The sequence below is a fragment of the Zingiber officinale genome, chromosome 5A (assembly GCF_018446385.1).
Source record: "Zingiber officinale cultivar Zhangliang chromosome 5A, Zo_v1.1, whole genome shotgun sequence".
Classification (NCBI taxonomy): domain Eukaryota; kingdom Viridiplantae; phylum Streptophyta; class Magnoliopsida; order Zingiberales; family Zingiberaceae; genus Zingiber; species Zingiber officinale.
In genome coordinates, this window is record NC_055994.1 from 92,627,604 (window position 1) to 92,639,937 (window position 12,334).

Here is a 12,334-nt window from a genome sequence, read left to right on the forward strand (position 1 = left end):
GCCCGACCTTATAAAGTCGTCACCTTCCTCTTCCGTCACACCTCTGCCTTCGCGTGTTTCGCCGCCGCCCTTTGGTGCTTCAGCGTTCCAGCGACTCCGCCACACTGTTCCCCGACGATTTCCCGCCGTCTTCCTTCGATTCCCCAGCCTCTTCGTAAGGTTCCTCCGCCTTTCCTCTCTGTTATCTTCGTCTTTCTTGTCGAGTTCTCGTCTTCTGGTCGCTGTCCTTCTCATCGTCTCCTTGCCTTGTGTCATTTTCTATTCTCTTGGCTTTTGCTTTCTTGCCCGATCGGATAATGGCCAGTTCATCTCGCCCCGTAGATCCCGCTTTAGGTCCTTGGTATACTACCATGGAGTCTCGCTTCGACCGGTGTGACGCCGAGGCTCTGCTCGATGGTTTTGATATTCCGTCTGACTTCGAACTTATTCTACCCTCGCCAACCACTCGGCCTCACAAACCGTCGAGCGGAGCCATCTGTTTTTCCGCGACCAATTCATAGCCGGTCTGCGGTTTCCTCTTCACCCCTTCTTCGCCGATGTTTGCAACTTCTTTGGTCTTCCGCTCGCCCAACTAGTTCCCAATACTTTCCACCTTTTGTGTGGAGTGGTTGTATTATTCAAGATACACTGCATCTCTCTCCGACCGGAAGTTTTTTACTACTTTTATTATCCCAAGCAATCCGAGCTGGATACCTATCTATTCTAAGCTCGGCCCGGTCTGGTCTTTTTTGATAAACTCCCCTCCTCCAATAAACACTGGAAGGAGTACTACTTTTATTTACGTCTCCCCGAGCGGACTCCCTTTCGATCCAAATGGCAGGTCGGGCCGCCTACTTCTCCTGAGCTTAAAAGATTTAAGACCCGACCGGACTATCTCCAGGCCACTAACGTGCTTGTCGGTCTGAAGCTCGATATCAACAAGCTTCTGCCTGAAGGCGTGCTGTATATATTCGGCTTGAGTCCAAATCGCACTCCACTTCCGAGCAGCTTCTGTAAGAATTTCACTTGCACCTATACTTTGAGTGCTAACTGATTTTCTTCTTTTTCCTTTGCAGCAAATATCGTCATGGAGTCCGTGATGCAAGGGATTTTGAAGAGGAAAGCCGAGGCGCTCGAAGCGGCCGCCGCCAAAGAGATGGAGCGACTGGGCATCACTCCGATCGGCTCTCACGAGGGTGAGAGCGACACACATGCAGAAGAGTCGGCCGCCCAGGCCTCCCCCATGGAGGTGACAGGAGGCAACACTTCAAACAGGGAGTCAGCCATGCAAGAGGAAGGCTCCGGTCAGGAAGACGAGCAGCCACTCAGATAAAAGAGGCGCCGGACGGATACACCGTTGCGATCGGCTACTTCTGTTGTTCGCATGTCCGTGCGGGCGGGGTCCGATTCTCGTGGGAAAACTACAATGGTGGAGGCATTATCCTCCGATTGGACTCCGTCTCAACGAAACTTGCCCGCCAACCCTATTGAGGTTGTGCCGATCAGCGCTCTTCCACCTGCCCCCAGTCGGGTCTAGCGCTCGGTTATTTTGTCCAAATTCTCCGCCCCAGACTCTGCTCCTTCTGCATCTGCTCATACGTCTCCCGGCCGGAGCCGCACAATCAGGGCCACCCTGCATCTTCCCACCGAGGAACTTTTGCCCGAGTCTGATCGACCGACTGCACCCGAGCATATGATCACCATGAAAGGGCCTCTCGCTGAGATGTGGGCCGATGCTCGGGCCCGAGTCGCGATGATTCTGCTCGGCAAACTGGCCAACAGCCATATGCAGCAGGCCACTAGGGTAAGTGTGTTTTCCTCCGAAGTTCTTTACGTCCTCTTTCCAATCGGCTATCAATACTCCTGTTTATATTAGAGATGGGTGGAGGAGATTGTTGTCTCCAATCGGCTGGCCATGGTGGATGAAGAGCTGAAGAGGCTAAAGAGTTCTGGTGGCGCCCCCTCCCAGGGTTCCTCATATGCCGAGCTGCAGAAAGAGCTCAAAAAGATCCAAGATTTATTGGAGGCGGAGCGAAAGAAGACGGCCGACCAGGCCCATACTCTGGCTGAACTCGAAAGACAGGTCAAGACACTTGACCGGAAAATAAGCCTAGCCACCGATCGGAAGAAAATGGCCATCACCGATCTAGAGAAGAAAAACGTCGAGGCGCGGGGCCTGGAACAACGAGTTAAGGAGTTGGTGGAGCAGCTGGACGGCGAGAAGGCGAGCCACTCGGGTGAAGCGATCAAACATAAGGACGAGCTGAAGAACTTGCAGGAGGCTCTTGAAGCTTCCTAAGCTGTCTTCAAGGAGTATCAAGAGGTCGAGCCAGGCCGGGTCGCAGCACTGAAGCAGCAGCACATCCGCTCGAACGAATTTTCTGAGAAGGTCTGCGAGAGGATGTATACTGCCTTTGAGTTGGCCATTCCGCCATGACTGATTACCTGAAGTCTAAGGGTCAGCTTCCCGACTCCGCAACCATCCCGGCTGAAGACTACGTGGCGCTCCTCTCTTCCATCCCGAAGACCGTTTATGAATTCATTGAGTAGTGTTTTTTGTAACTCTTCTGATCGGCTCTAAGAGCCTGAATTTTAATGAAGATATGTCATCTTTTTATTAGCTTACTTTTTTGTCGATACTTGTGTCTTCTGATCGGAGCGCGAACTACCGCCGTTCGCGTCTCCCCCTCTTTCTTCTCGTTAATCGTTTCTCGTCTTGCTTTGTTTTCCCAAGGAATATTTCATGAAGTATTCCCTGTAACTAGGCCGCTCGCCTGAACACCCCCACTTCTTTAAATGGAATTCCCGCGAGGTGTTCGCGAAGTACCTTTGGTAACTTGGCCGATCGGCCGCTCGACTCACAGGTCGACCTTTTTATTATCTTCTTCCGGCCGGGGGGTTTATAGTCGCCGGTTCGACTCTAGGTTTTAACGTCGGAGCTCGACAGTCCTCAAGCCGGGGGGTTTATAGTCGCCGGTCCGACTCTAGAGTTTAACGTCGCCGCTCGATGGTCTTCAAGCCGGGGGTTTATAGTCGCCGGTCTGACTCTAAGATTTAACGTCGCTGCTCGACGGTCTTCAAGCCAGAGGGTTTATAGTCGCCGGTCCGACTCTAGAGTTTAACGTCGCCGCTCGACGGTCTTCAAGCCGGGGGGTTTATAGTCGCCGGTTCGACTCTAGAGTTTAACGTCGTCGCTCGACGGTCTTCAGGCCGGGGGGTTTATAGTTGCTGGTTCGACTTTAGAGTTTAACGTCGCCGCTCGACGGTCTTCAAGCCAGGGGGTTTATAGTCGCCGGTTCGACTCTAAGATTTAACGTCGCTGCTCGACGGTCTTCAAGTCGGGGGATTTATAGTCGCCGGCCCGACTCTATAGTTTAACGTCGCCGCTCGACGGTCTTCAAACCGGGGGGTTTATAGTCGCTGGTCCGACTCTAGAGTTTAACGTCGCCTCTCGACGGTCTTCAAGCTGGGGGGTTTATAGTCGCCGGTCCGACTCTAGAGTTTAACGTCGCCGCTCGACGGTCTTCAGGCCGGGGGGTTTATAGTCGCCGGTTCAACTCTAGAGTTTAACGTCGCCACTCGACGGTCTTCAAGCCGGGTGGTTTATAGTCGCCGGTTCGACTCTAAGATTTAACGTCGCTGCTCGACGGTCTTCAAACCGGGGGGTTTATTATCGCCGGCCCGACTCTAGAGTTTAACGTCGCCGCTCGACGGTCTTCAAGCCGGGGGGTTTATAGTCGTCGGTCTGACTCTAGAGTTTAACGTCGCCGCTCGACGGTCTTCAAGACGGGGGGTTTATAGTCGCCGGTCCGACTCTAGAGTTTAACGTCGTCGCTCGACGGTCTTACAGCCGGGGTGTTTATAGTCGCCAGTTCGACTCTAGAGTTTAACGTCGTCGCTCGACGGTCTTACAGCCGGGGTGTTTATAGTCGCCAGTTCGACTCTAGAGTTTAACGTCGTCGCTCGACGGTCTTCAAGCCGGGGGATTTATAGTCGCCAGTCCGACTCTAGAGTTTAACGTCGCCGCTCGACGGTCTTCAAACCGGGGGGTTTATAGTCGCCGGTCCGACTCTAGAGTTTAACGTCGCCGCTCGACGGTCTTCAAGCCGGGGGGTTTATAGTCGCCGGTCCGACTCTAGAGTTTACGACGGTCTTCAAGCCGGGGGGTTTATAGTCGCCGGTCCGACTCTAGAGTTTAACGTCGCCACTCGACGGTCTTCAAGCCGGGGGGTTTATAGTCGCCGGTCCGACTCTAGAGTTTAACGTCGCCGCTCGACGGTCTTACAACCGGGGGGTTTATAGTCGCCGGGTCGACTCTAGGGTTTAACGTCGGAGCTCGACGGTCTTCCGACCGGGGGGTTTATAGTCGCCGGGTCGACTCTAGGGTTTAACGTCGGAGCTCGACGGTCTTCCGACCAGGGGGTTTATAGTCGCCGGGTCGACTCTAGGGTTTAACGTCGGAGCTCGACGGTCTTCCGACCGGGGGGTTTATAGTCGTCGGGTCGACTCTAGGGTTTAACGTCGGAGCTCGACGGTCTTCCGACCGGGGGATTTATAGTCGCCGAGTCGACTCTAGGGTTTAACGTCAGAGCTTGACGATCTTCAAGTCGGGGGTTTATAGTCGCCGGTCCGACTCTAGAGTTTAACGTCGTCGCTCGACGGTCTTCAATAATGAACTTGTAGATCGGATAATATACTCCCGGCCGAACGGCACGAGGGTTTCACCGTCGAGCATTTGGCTCGGATAATATACTCTCGACCGAACTGCACGGGGTCTTCGCCATCGAGCATTTGGCTCGGATAATGTACTCCCGGCCGAACGGCACGGGGTCTTCGCCGTCAAGCATTTGGCTCGGATAATATACTCCCGACCGAATGGCACGGGGTCTTCGCCATCGAGCATTTGGCTCGGATAATATACTCCCAGTCGAACGGCACGGGTCTTCGCCATCGAGCATTTGGCTCGGATAATATACTCCCGGCCGAACGGCACGGGTCTTCTCCATCGAGCATATGGCTCGGAAATATACGCCCGGCCGAACGGCGCGAGGTCTTTGCCATCGAGCATTTGGCTCAGATAATATACTCCCGGTCGAACGACACGGGGTTTTTGCCACGCAATCTTGCGGCTACCCGCTCAGTGCGCAATGCTCATGCCTTTGTTTTGTTCTTATAGCTTTGATTCCTGCAACCAAATGATACATTCGCACGGAATATTCATGAAATACATTACATCGGCGCACCTTTCATCCGGCCCGATAGGACTGGAGGTGGTTTGCGCTCCAGGGTCTCTCTAGCCGTCATCCATCCTCATCTTCCAAGTAGTAGGCTCCCGATCGGAGCTTCTCGACGACTTTGAAGGGTCCTTCCCAGGGCGCCTCCAGCTTGCCTACGTCCCCGACCGGCTTCACTTTCTTCCAGACCAAGTCGCCCACCTGGAATGCTCGAGGAATCACGCGGCGGTTGTAGTTCTGCTTCATTCTTTGCCTATAGGTCATCAGCCGAACGGACGCTTTGGCTCGCTCCTCGTCGATCAAATCCAATTCCAACTGCCTCCGCTCGGAATTCGCCTCGTCGTAGTTCTGGATCCGGACGGACTCTACGCCGAATTCGACTGGGATGACCGCCTCGCCCCCATACACCAGGTGGAACGGTGTTACTCCCGTTCCCTCCTTGGGGGTCGTGCGTAGGGCGCATAAGACTCCCGGCAGTTCGTCCACCCAGCTTCCTCCCATGTGGTCGAGTCGAACCCGAAGAATTCGGAGTATCTCCCGGTTGGCTACTTCGGCTGGACCATTGCTTTGGGGATACGCCATCGACGTGAAATGCTGCTCAATCCCATATCCCTTGCACCATTCCTCGAGTTGATTTCCGACGAACTATCGTCCGTTGTCCGACATGAGCCGACGCGGAATGCCGAACCGACAGATGATGTTTTGCCATATGAATTTTTTGACCATGTGCTCGGTTATCTTGGCCAACGGCTCAGCCTCCACCCACTTGGAGAAGTAATCTACTGCCACCAATAGAAACTTCCGTTGTCCGGTCGCCATAGGGAAGGGGCCTACGATGTCCATGCCCCACTGGTCGAACGGGCAGGACACTGTGGACGTTTTCATTTCTTCCGTCGGCTTATGTGAGAAACTGTGGTTACTTCTGACAAGAAAGACACGTTGCGACGGTCCGAGCGGCGTCCTCGTGTAGCGTTGGCCAGAAGTATCCGGCCAGCAGGATCTTCCTAGCCAAAGAACGTCCGCCCGGATGACCCCCGCAGGTTCCTTGATGCACTTCCTGGAGAATGTACTCGGCATCTTCCGAACTGACACACTTCAGCAGAGGTCGAGAGAACGCCTTTTTGTAAAGTTGATCTCCGATGAGCGTGAACCGGCCAGCTCTCCTCCTCAGTAACTGAGCTTCCTCCCGATCGGACGGTGTGGCCCCTGAGCGCAGAAACTCCATGATGGTTGTTCTCCAATCGCTCGGGAACGTGAGGCCTTCCATCCAGTCTATAGGCGCTACCAAGGATACTTGCTCGATTGATTGCTGGATGATGACCGGCGATATCGAGCTAGCGAGCTTGGCTAATTCGTCTGCCGCCTGGTTCTCCGCTCGGGGTATCTTCTAGACCACTACCTCGGTGAAGCCGGTCTTGAGTTTCTCAAAGGCCTCCGCGTACAATCTGAGTCTTGCATTGTTTATCTCAAAAGCGCCCATGAGTTACTGAGCGACAAGCTGGGAATCCGAGTGGATCACGACCCGATTCCCCTCCAACATGTCGTGCGGCTTGTAATCCGGCTATGAGGGCTTCGTACTTTGCCTCATTATTTGTTGCCCGATAGTCCAGCCGGATGGACAAATGCATCCGCTCTCCCTAAGGCGAAAGTAGCATGATCCCAATTCCACTTCCGAGCCGAGTGGACGATCCGTCCACATATATTTTCCATGTAGCTTCGGGCTCGGGCTTTTGTACCTCGGTCACGAAATCTGCCAAGGACTGTGCTTTGATCGCCGAGCGGGGTTGGTATTGGATGTCAAATTCGCTGAGCTCCGTCGTCCACTTGATGAGTCGTCCGGATGCTTCAGGGTTCAAGAGTACCCTTGCTAGCGGGCTATTCGTCATCACAATAATGGTGTGCGCCAAAAAGTAAGGGCGCAACCTCCGAGCGGCAAGTACCAAGGCGAAAGCCAACTTCTCAGAGACCAGTGTAGTGAGACTCAACATCCTTTAAGATATGGCTTAAAAAGTACACTGGCTGCTCCTTGCCGCTCGGCCTTACTAATGCTGAGCCAACAGCATGCTCAATTGAAGATAAATAAATGCGAAGCGGCTCACCTACGGCTAATTTCGCCAACACGGGTAAGGAATTCAGATAAGTCTTCAATTCCTTGAATGCCCGATCGCACTCCTCGTCCCATTGGAACTTGGTAGCTTTACGGAGAATCTGAAAAAATGGCAAGCTCCGGTCAGCGGTCTTAGAGATGAACCTCGACAACGTCGTTATCTAACCGGTGAGACGCTGCACCTCTCGGAGATTTCTAGGAGGCGGCATGTCCTGCAATGCCTTTATCTTGCTGGGGTTCACCTCTATGCCCCGCTCAGTCACAATGTAACCCAGGAAGCGCCCGCCTTTTGCTCCGAACAGGCACTTCTGAGGGTTAAGTTTGACGTCATACCTTCTCAATGTTTGGAAGGTCTCCTCCATGTCCGCGTAGAGATCGGTCGCTCGGAAGGACTTGATAAGTATGTCGTCCACGTACACTTCCAAGTTGCATCCGATCTGCTCCCTGAAGACCTTGTTCATCAGGCGCTGGTAGGTGGCTCCTGCGTTCTTCAATCCGAACGGCATTACATTGTAGCAGTAGGTGCTGTCCGCCGTGACGAAGCTGACATTCTCTTGGTCTTCCTGGGCGAGCGGCACTTGATGGTAGCCTTGGTATGCATCAACATGCATATCAGCTCGCACCCGGCCGTGAAGTCCACCAGCTGATCGATCTGGGGAAGGGGGTAGAAGTCCTTCGGGCACACCTTGTTTAAGTCCCGGAAGTTGATACAGACTCTCCACTTGTTGCCCGGCTTGAAAACCAGGACCACATTTGCAAGCCAACTCGGGAATTGTACTTCCCTTATGTGGCCGGCCTCCAGAAGTTTCTCTACCTCCGCTCGGATGATTACATTCTGCTCCGCGCTGAAGTCCCTCTTCCTTTGCTTCACCGGACGATCGTCCGGCCGGACATGAAGTTCATGCTGCGCTATGCTTGGCGAGACCCCAGGCAGCTCATGGGTCGACCAGGCGAAGACGTCGCAGTTTCGCTGGAGGCATTTGATCACCTTTTCCTTTTGCCTCTCCCCCAGGTCGGATGCTATGAAAGTGGTAGCCTCCGGTCGGGAAGAGTCAATTTGCACCTCCTCCTTTTCTTCATAAACCAAAGAAGGGGGTTTGTCGGTTATAGCATGTACCTCGACTCGTGGCACTTTCCGAGCAGACTTAGCCTCGGCTCGGACCATCTCCACGTAGCATCTTCGAGCTGCCAGCTGGTTTCCCCGCACCTCCCCTACTTGATCCTCCACCGGGAATTTGATCTTCTGGCAAAAGGTAGAGATGACCGCCCAGAACTCGTTGAGCGCCGGTCGTCCCAAGATAACGTTGTACGCCGAAGGAGCATCAACCACAATGAAGCTTGTGGTCCTCGTCCTTCTGAGCGGCTCCTCTCCCAGCGATATAGCCAGCCGGACTTGGCCGACCGACAAAACTTCGTTTCTCGTGAATCCGTAGAGGAGGGTCATCATTGGCAGTAGTTCAGCTCGGTCGATTTGCAGTTGGTCGAAGGCCTTCTTGAATATTATGTTGACCGAGCTGTCTGTGTCAATGAAAATGCGGTGAATAGTATAATTGGCTATTACCGCTCGAATGATCAGGGCGTCATCATGAGGGACTTCAACTCCTTCGAGGTCCCTGGGCCCGAAGCTGATCTCGGGTCCGCTCGTCCTTTCCTGGCTGCAGCCAATCGCGTGGATCCACAGCTGTCGTGCTTGTGCCTTTCTGGCTCTATTGGAATCTCCGCTGGTCGGGCCTACGGCGATGATGTTGATCTCTCCCCGAGATGCGTTGCCCCTATTTTCCTCCTCCCGAGCGGAAGGCCGAGGTCGTTCATGTGATGCCCGATGGTGAGCTCCGGGCTGTTGACGATGCTGCCGCTTGGGGGATCTCTTTTCTATCCTTTGAACGGGGCTCCGTTGTCGGTGTTGCCAGTCTGGTGAAGGCGATCGGCGACGGTAACTCCTTGGCCGGGATGAGCGATGGGGGGGAGGCTCCGACAGTCGCGGATGTTGTGAGTAGCTGACTGATGGAATGAACAAAACATCGGGGTCCATACCTTCCCCCTGGGCTTGGGCCGATCAGCCGTGACTTGCTGGACGGCGTGCAACCGAGTGTGCTGATGAGGACGGGCGGCTTCAGCTCTCGGTCCTCTGGGTGGCTGGTGACTGATGGGCTGCTTCCGCTCGGCAAGAGCTGGTTGGTCACTCTAGGCTTCTTTTCTTCTCGCCGCCTGGGCTTCCTCCACATTGATGTATTTGTTGGCTTTATGCAGCATGTGGTCGTAGTCCCGAGGCGGTTTCCGGATGAGCGATCGGAAGAAGTCACCGTCCATGAGCCCTTGCGTGAACGTGTTCACCATTGTTTTCGAGGTGACCGTTGGAATGTCCATGGCCACCTGGTTGAAGCGCTGAATGTACGCTCGGAGCGGCTCCCTCGCGCCTTGCTTGATGGCAAACAGGCTGACGCTTGTCTTCTGGTGGCGCCTGCTGCTTGTAAAATGATGGAGGAACGTCGTTCGGAATTCCTTGAAACTTGTGATGGAGACGTCCGGCAGTCTTCTAAACCATCGATGCGCCAATCCCGAAAGCGTGGTGAGGAACACTCGGCATTTTACACCATCTGTATACTGATGCAGAGTGGCGGTACTGTCAAATTTACCTAGGTGGTCGTCTGGGTCGGTTGTCCTGTTGTACTCCCCGATCGCAGGGGGCACATAATGCCTCGGCAGTGGATCGCGAAGAATGGCATCTGAGAACTGTCGGTTGGTCCGCTCGGGAGACGCGTCCGATCGGGGCACCTTTCCTTTTCTGACGTCCCGGATGGGTGCTTCGTCCGATGAAGATCCCTTGTATTGGTTAGCTTATGCTACCTCCGAGGGCGTCTAGAACAGAGCCCGATGAAAAGATATCGGGGCGGGCGGCGCCCCCATCTGAGTGCCGGCTGACCCCTTGTTTTGCCCCCATATTGAGAGCTGCTCCTGCCTGTCTTCGGGTGGCGCTCGGCCCTCCGAGGCTGATGTCGCTTGCTGCGCTGCCCGCTCAGCCTGAGCTTTCTATTGCTGCTCCACGATTTTTGCGGCTCGCGCTTGGACGAGTGCTTCGAGCTCCTCGGGAGAGAGCGTTACCAGAAGTTGACGTCCAGCTTCTTCCATCTCCTCGGCTCGGATTCAGGTGTGTTCCCACAGACGGCGCCAATTTGATCCTGTCCAAGCGCTGAGTCGACGGACGCTGGGGGCGTGGCACGCTCCTCTGTCTCTGACTGGTGGTGTAGCTTTCCGGCAAACCTGCAAAGAAGCCGATCCGGGAGGGGTTTCCTCTCGTTGCCTAACTTGAGCGTCGGAGGGTCGTCACCGGGAAACTCCTCCCGGCTCGGTTTCTTTGCAGGTACGCCGGAAAGCTACACCACCAGTCGGAGACAGAGGAGCGTGTCACGTCCCCAGCGTCCGTCAACTCAGCGCTCGGACAGGATCAATATATATGTTGAATCTATTTGAAAAAGAAATTGTAATAGGAAAAAATATTGAAATTAGATGGTTATGGTTGTTTTTTTGAAATTTTGGGATGAATTTTGCAACGAAATTAGATTCGTTGGAAATATTATATTTTATCGAAATACTGCAACGAAAATACATTTTCGTTGGAAATTGCCAACGAATTTCCAACAAAACTATAAATTCGTTGGAAATTTCCAACGAAAATATAAATTTGTTAGAAAATTTCCAACGAATTTATATTTTCATTGCACGAAAACATGATTCGTTGGAAACTTCCAACAAATTATGAACTTCGTTGGAAATTTCCAACAAACATATGGATTCGTTGAATCATTTGTTTCGTTGGAAATTTCCAACAAATCATTTGTTTGGTTGGAAATACATTTTCGTTGGATATTTCCAACGAAAAATATTTTCGTTGCAAAAATTGTATTTTTGTAACTTTTCCAACAAATAATCATTCGTCGCAAATCTGTTTGCAATGAATACGTTTTTTCGTTCCTAATTTGCGACAAATTTAGGGTTCGTCGGAGATTTTTTGTGTTGACATTTCCAACAAATATTTATTTCCGTTGTAGTATTTCCAACGAATTTTGCAACGAATTTTGTTTTTATTACAAAATTTCCAACAAATTTACAATTTTTCTTTGCAAATTTTTGCAACGGCGTACTTGCAACGAATTTTTTTGTCGCAATTTTCGTCTCAAATTCAATTTCCAACAATTTTTTTTCTAAAATTTGTTCCAAAATTCGTCCCTAAGTGACAGTATTTTTGTAGTGCTCCAATATAGGCGTGTCTTGGACTTGCCTATTACTCTGGAAATATCTTTTATCAATTAGCACTGCTCATATTTTGGAGAATTTTATAGAGATAAAGCTAAACATGAATATGATGGCTACGAGACAACACTCAAACATCAGGAAACAAATAATACTCATCCTCACATAAGCCAAGTTCATTAGTCTAATAAGAAAATTACTAATGTTTGCATAATAAAACATCATTAATCATGTTAGAGCCAATTAAGACATAAAAATGAATAGAGTAGAAATTTTCAATTTATACCGAAATAAAACATGATTAATAAGAAAATGAAAGCACAAGTGCATACTGATAAGGGAGTTTCGTCACGACGAGAGAGGACAGGGCACGGTGGGGAAAACAACAATGGAAGAGAGAGAGCTAGAGATGACTCGTCTCGCCGATGGAGGCCGCCGTTGAGAGAGGCAAAGTCGGCCCTAGGCCAGGGAGGGTTTCACCGTTTCAAGGACGAGGGAGGGATGGCGCGTCCGCGACAAGGGAGGGTACGGCGACTGCGAGTCTATGAGGGAGGGTTTCGGCTACAAGAGAAGAAAGCTGGGAAGGTGCGGCAAGGGAGGGTGCAACGAGGGAAGGTGCGGCAAGGGAGGGTTTCGGTGACGGCAAGTAGAGTCATGAGGTTAGGACTTTACTATTGCTGCTTGCTTCGATGAGGGAGAAAAGAGAAAAACTAATGATTTTAGGGGGAAAAACTTATTAGATATATATAATAGGCCCCTTAAA